The sequence below is a fragment of the Myotis davidii genome, unplaced genomic scaffold (assembly GCF_000327345.1).
Source record: "Myotis davidii unplaced genomic scaffold, ASM32734v1 scaffold648, whole genome shotgun sequence".
Taxonomy (NCBI): domain Eukaryota; kingdom Metazoa; phylum Chordata; class Mammalia; order Chiroptera; family Vespertilionidae; genus Myotis; species Myotis davidii.
The window spans coordinates 1,806,902-1,813,986 of NW_006299603.1; positions in this window are offsets into that span (position 1 = coordinate 1,806,902).

Consider the following 7,085-nt stretch of genomic DNA (forward strand, 5'->3'; position numbering starts at 1 on the left):
AGGGAAGAGGTCAAGTTCACCATGGGCTGGCTGGGGTCTGCATCCTCATTCTGTGGCTGTAGTTTTGAAGAAACTCTCCATCTCTCTGAGCATCAGCTATTAATAAAGCACTGCCCACTGTGCATGAGAGTGGACAGTCCCAGGCGGAGGGCCAGCCAGTACCACACACAGAACAGGGGTTCCGTTGTGGGAGGCACGTCACCGCAAGCAAGGCGGGCACCTCCCCAGGCAAAGGCCGCACTTTCCACCACCATCCAACGCTTCTCAGAATGGAAGGGTCGAAGCTTTTTAGTCCATGAGCCAAGTCATTTAGATAATGTTCTAAGTCCCAAACTGGATTAGTCGTTGCCTGGACAGAGGACATGGCCAGAAATCCCTGAGCAGACATCTGTGTGTGTGAGTGTGAGAGTGAGTGTGAGAGTGTGTATATGTGTGTGGCATGTGTGTGGGGGGGCTGTCTACTCTTCAGTGTGAGGCCCCCAGGAAGGGGCGGTTACTGGGCCAATGGCAAGGGCTGAGAGGAGGCTGTAGGCTCTCCGGATGTCCAGGCCTCACTCACATAGACGGAGGAGGCCACTTTCTTCATGAAGCGGGAGAGCAAAGGTCCCACGGGGGAGGAGGGTGTCTCACACACTGGCTCAAGGTCAGGAGGGGGTTGGTCCCTCTGGGGACAACCTTGCACCACCTCGTGCCCCCTTGGGACTGCAGGGGTTCCAGCTGCGCCCCCACCGGAGCCCCCGAGAGAACAGGGACTGCTTCCTGCGTGAGCAAGGGCAAGGCATTTCTGTTTTTAATAAAAAGCCCTGGGTGTCCTTGTCAAGTTAGGATTTCACCAGCACCAAAGGGCAAGCAACATACACTCTCCACTGTAAAGAGAAAAATAGAAGTCCTGTTTCAACTGCCAACATTCGGTTATTTAAAAAAAAACACAGGGAGAGAAATATGTCTGTTGAAAATGAGAAAGAGGCAGATGATCAAATTGCTTAACTGTTTCTGCCCTGAATTAATCTTCAGAATTTCCTCCAATAGTGTTTATAATCTCAAGTTAATCTCCCTTTAGAAGTGAATTTTACTACATATAAAAATAATCCCTTAATTTAAAAGCGCTGTTTACTCATGCTACATCACAAAATGTCCAGAAGGTTTCTCAGAACTTGGGGAAACCTGACAAATAAGGCTGAGCAGTGGAGGAATGGCGATGAGGGGTGAGGAGAGCCCCTGCCCCCGGAGTGCCCACGTGAGTCCCATCTCCGTGGTGGCACGAGGGAGCTGCCAGAACTTCTCCCCAGAACCGACTGTGCACCTCTCTTCCCAACTGTGCCCCCAGGGGCCTCACTGATGACCTGAAATTAGCCATGGTGACAGTATTTTCCCCATAGAAACTGGCAAACTGGAGAGCTGGTTGTTAAGCATTTAAATATTTTTTTATTGATTTTTTTATTGATTTCAAAAAGGAAGGGAGAAATAGAAACATCAATGAGAGAATCATCAATTGGCTGCCTCCTGCATGCCCCCTACTGGGGATCAAGCCCACAACCCGGGCATGTGCCCTTGACTGGAATCCAACCAGGGACCCTTCAGTCCGAAGGCCAACTATCCGCTGAGCCAAACCAGCTAGGGACGGCTATTAAGCATTTAGCTGCCATCACTGGGTACTGGGCTCCTGAGGCTCCTATGGCTTAAGTCTACAATGGTTCTCAACCTGTGGGTCGAGACCTCTTTGGGGGTCAAATGACCCTTTCACAGGGGTCGCCTAAGACCATCGGAAAACACATATATAATTACATATTGTTTTTGTGATTAATCACTATGCTTTAATTATGTTCAATTTGTAACAATGAAAATACATCCTGCATATCAGATATTTACATGATGATTCATAACAGTAGCAACATTACAGTTATGAGGTAGCAACGAAAATAATTTTATGGTTGGGGGTCACCACAGCATAAGGAACTGTTATTAAAGAGTCGTGGCATTAAGAAGGTTGAGAACCACTGGCTTCAGAGGTAACAAGCAACGCGACCTGACTCCAGTGTCTGTGCCCCATCAACTCCAGCCCCGTCCTCCTGAGACATCTGTCCACAGACTGAACTGTGGAGGAATGGCGATGAGGGGTGAGGAGAGGGCAGCCGCAGGGAGGAAAGGAGTGTCAAATACGACAGGGCCCTGGGAGCTGGAAGACGTTTGGAACAAACGGGTGAGCTCTCCCCTGAGTCCCGTCATCTCCCTGGACGGCTGTTTCCTCAGCTGAGCCCAGAAGTGCAAGCTCCCCTGAAGACCGCCGTACAAGTGAGCAGACCGTGCGTGCGTGTCCTGGCCCCTGTGGCACCCAGGCACTAGAACCTGCCTGCTTCCTGCAGGGAAGAGATGAGTGGGAAGGGTATGTACCTGTGAGAAGGGCACGATGCAGTGAGAGCCATGTTTCTATGACACAGGGACTGAACACTATTTGGTCAAACAGCAAGTTGCACCATCCAGTGAAGGGCGGGGGGTTAACGGATGCCTGCGTCCACTTTCTGACTGTGGTCCCGTCTGAGTGCTGGCCCAGGGGACTTGGGTGTGTGGAGTGGGGTGGGGTGGGGAGGGATGCGGACAATATCCTTGTGACCATAGCATGGGCATCTGGGACTGGCAGCGCTGGGCTGTTCTTGGGGGAGGCACCTGAAAGCAAGCACCCAACTGTCTCAGGAGGATTAACGGCCTTAGACATCAGTCCTCACTGCTGGCATTTCTCTATGGAATCTTCACATGAAAAAAGGGATTTAGGCCACCATCTTGGGACACTGAGGAGGACAAGAGAATCTCAGGGAGATTAAAAATGGCGGCAGAGTAAGTGGATGCTGCTCGGACAAGCTCCCAGGGACAAACTGGAATTACAACTAAAATACAAAATAACTTCCTGAATATCAACGGAAGACTCGCAGGAGAGAACCCTGACACCCGAGGACTGGAGGTGGAGACCGCATGGAGACTGGTAGGAGGGGCAGAGGTGCCCACAGACAGCAACTGAAGTCCCAGAGAGATATCTCAGCTGGGAGGGTGGGGGGGTGTGGTGACTGGAGGTGGGTGCCACTGAGAGCTCTGGGATCTAATCCCCAAGCTGGGCCCTCCAGCAGAGAGCACCAGAACTGAGGAGGGTCCCACATAACATCTGGCTGTGAAAAGCAGTGGGGTGCTATCTGCCAGGGAGTAACAACTGAAAGTTCAGGCACCCTCTTAAAGAGCCAATGCACTAAACTCCCTGTGGAGCCACCCACCTTGTGCTTCAGCAGATGGAGGGTGAAGCGGACTGGAGCTATGAGAGCAGAAGCCAGGACTGGGAACTCGAGGGCTCGAGCTCAGAAGGCAGACACCCCAAGTTTCCTGGGCTGAGTAATTGCCTCTCACAGCAGAGGACATCTTTCCCACATAGACATCTGCCTTGCAGAAGACAGTTGATGCACCCTATTGGAAAACACCTTGCTCTGAGGCCACTTAAGAGATTAAAAGTAACAATTAGCCTCCAGGCAGAAGCAACTGGCCCACCCTGTGGAAAACTCTCCCCACACCTGAGGACGATTGCCTGGGGGCAATTCAAGTAGGAGGAAAAAGTCACACAAGTGCAGGAGGCACAGAGAACCCCAAACAAGAAGAACCCAAACAGGCCCTCACCCAGACACATCATCAAAAGGTATTTAAAAAAAAAAAAAAAGGTATTTAGTCCAACTGGTGTGAGTCAGTGGTTGAGCGTTGACCTATGAGGCAGCCGATCAATGATTCTCTCTCATCATTGACGTTTCTCTCTCTCCCCCTCTCTCCCTTCCTCTCTGAAATCAATAAAAATATTTTTTTAAAAAAATAATAAATAAGGTATTTATGTGATTAAATTAAGTATCTTGAGATGGAAGATTATCCTGAATTATCTGGGTGGACCCTAAATGCAGTCATCAGTATCCTAAGAGGGAGATGTGCCTGGAAGATGAGGAGGTGATGTGACTACAGAGGCAAAGATTGGAGTGAGTAACCACAAGCTGAGGAAAGCTGTCAGCCACCAGAGCCAGAAGAGATGAGGAACAGAGTCTCCCCTAAGGCCTCCAGAGGAAGTGGGGCCCTACGAGAGCTTGACTTTGGCCCAGGAAAACTGATTTCTGAACTTCTAGTCTCCAGATCTGTGAGAGAATAAATGTATGTTGTTTGAAACCAGCAGGTCTGTGGTAATTTGTTACAGCAGCCAGAGGAAACTAATACATTAACCGAGACAAAAGATGGTGAATTCAAGGTAAGGGCTTTACCTTTAAGCAAAAACTAAGAATCCTCCAATTCTCTATAAACAAGTCTTCCCTCCCCAACCCCCGCAGCAGTGAAGGAGAGGCGAGATTTAAAAATTCATGGACAGGAAGTGCAATCCTTGCAGTAAGATCCCCATGCATACATGCTGCATGCTGTCATGTCCTTGCATATGAGATGCCCTCGGCCTGGCATACCTCTCACCCTCTTCTCTCCGCAGAGCTCATACTTGAGGCCAGGACCTTGGGCACTGTCCCAGGTACCCCCTCTCTTCCTGGGCCATCAGTACTCCCTGCCTCCACTGTGCTAGGGCCCGAAGCTCAGACTACATGGGCACCAACAGCTGGGTGGGGGCTGGGAAAACTGGAGAGCTTGCACCCCTCATCCTAGGGGCCACTATGCACTATTCAGAAATAGGGACTCAGGGTTACTCATCTCTGAACTTTTTCAAGAGAAGTCAAAAATTTCACCTACTTATGTGCAATCTCCCCAGTTTCTAATTTGGTAACTAACAAAGAATAGAGTTTAAATCCTATGCACCAAACAGAGAGGTCTGTCTGCTGGTTTGGCCTGAGGCTGCCAGGCTGCAGCCTGTGCCCGAGGCCTGTCCCCTGTGATGGCATTTACCTCAGGAGTTATCGGGTCCCTGGTCCCTGGTCAGGAATCTGCCTCTGGACTGCCCAACTATGGACCCTTATCCAAGGGGTGGGTCATGCCCACATGGCCCCAGGACCGGGTAAACACGGGTCTCAGCCATTGTGGCTGCGTGAAGAAGGAAGGACAGAGGGAAAGGAAGGAGGAAGGGAGGGACTATAGTAACCTATCCATTGGCAGGAAGTAAGCAAAATGCCAGCAGCTCTCAGATGTCAGTAAAACCACCCATGAGTACCGACGTGCCACCTAGCTAAGGCTTAGAGTGCGCTGAAACTCTGAGCATCCACTTACGGTGCGTGGGGTCCAGCAGTACTGGGCCCAGCTTTCTGTGCGAGAAGCAGGGCCAGTCTGAGCAAGTCATCAGCACCTAACGGAGGCCAGCGGAGGGTCCCTGCTGACCCCCAGATGGCGGAGCCCAGCGGAGGGTCCCTGCTGACCCCCAGATGGCAGAGCTCAGCAGGCCACAGCCAGCCCAGAGAAAAGACTTCAAACAACTCCTGCTCAGACACTGGTGTGCACAGACCGTTCCAGGCCTCAATTTCCCCAAATGTGAAATGAAGAGGGTCCGTAGTTCATTCCAGGTGCGTCTTGGCAATTTCTGCCACATCCTTGTACCAAATGCACAAACATTTCTTTCATGTTTTTCTGTAAAATTGACTATCTTTTTGAAAACTTAAAACGAATTCATTACAAAACAACCGGAAGAGGAAAACCTGTATCATTTGCCGCACATACGCAGACCATAATGCAAATAAACCAGGCCAGTATATTCAATTCTAGCCAGATGCCACTGTGGCTGAGCAGGGAGCATCTGTGCTTGGCAGGTGTCAGAGAGATGGACGACCTCTGAGCACAGCGAAGCTTTCTCCTGGCTTCCGGGAAAGGAAATAACGTCCCCATGCGGGAATTCCACGGAGCTCCCTGACCTCCCTGGGGGCTGCAGGGTGGGGTGTGGCAAAGGCAGTGCCTTAATGTGAGGTCACAGGTAGTCTGGACTGTCCGCTTGTCCTTTCTCCAGGAGACAAAACCTGTAGCCCTTTTATAAAGCAGAACCAAACGCGTGGTTTTGAGCGGTGGAGAAGGCAGAGGACGCCCCCCAGCCCAGTTCCAGAAAGCAAGCCTGGAGAAAGGCGGTGTGATATGCACTAGGACGGAAGGCTAAGATGGCATGGGGTGGGAGGGCATTGGAGGGAGGGTAGCCTCTGGCGGACCCTCCTAGTGCCTGGGTCTCCATGCACTAGTTTGGCTCGAAGGCCACCAGCTGGCCATGGGCCTTGAATGCCACACTGATGGGTGTAGAACCCAATAGCTTCTGGCAAAACCACCACCTTCGCCTCATTTCCCGCCTCAGAACTGCCTGCAGGCAGCCTACAGATTACAAATCATGCCGGGAATCCGAAGTTTTCGCTGCTGAGGATTCAGGAATTGAAATGATGCCTGCTTGGCCTGGGAAGGCTGCACCCCAAGGCCAGCTGCCTGCCCCTGTTTGGTTGCTCCCTTTTCACTTTTTTCAGGAGAGCCTGGCCTCAGAAACAAGGTCTGTACAGACTTTGGCCCAGGGCTCAGCGCTGGCACACCCCGCCCGCAGCCCTCTGCGAAGTCAGACAGAGGCCTTTCATGGCTTCAGAAGTTCCACCAGGTCCTCCAGCCGCAGGAGGCTGGAGTGGGTAACTGAATCCGACTCAAGGAAAAGAAGGCACAGTGACCTTTTGTCCCAGCAGAAGTTCCCGGCTCTCGGCTCTCCCCCCAGTCGGCGGAGGCGGCCCCGAGGAAGCCTGAAGCCCGACCCCACTCCCGGTCTGGGACCCCCCTCACTGCTGCCTCTTCCTTGCGCCTCGCCCCAGAGCTGGATCTAGCAAAGAGGCGGCCACACGGAATCAACACTCCAGGGGACCAGAGGTTCATGACGGGATGCGAGGTGGGTGCGCACCCTAAGCCACTCGTGACACTGCCGTGGATGGGGTGGGGGGCGCAGGTGGGGTCGCGTCTCCTTGGTGGGAGCCGGTGCCGGGGACGCGCGTGGCCGCCTTTGTGGGAGACTTGGGGCAAGAAGAGAAAAGCGCCCTCAGTGGGCGGGGGTGCGGACCCCACTGTGGTGCAAGCCAGGAGCGCACGCAGCCCATGCCCTCCCCTCGGTGTGGACCCGGCTGGCTCCCCCTCAC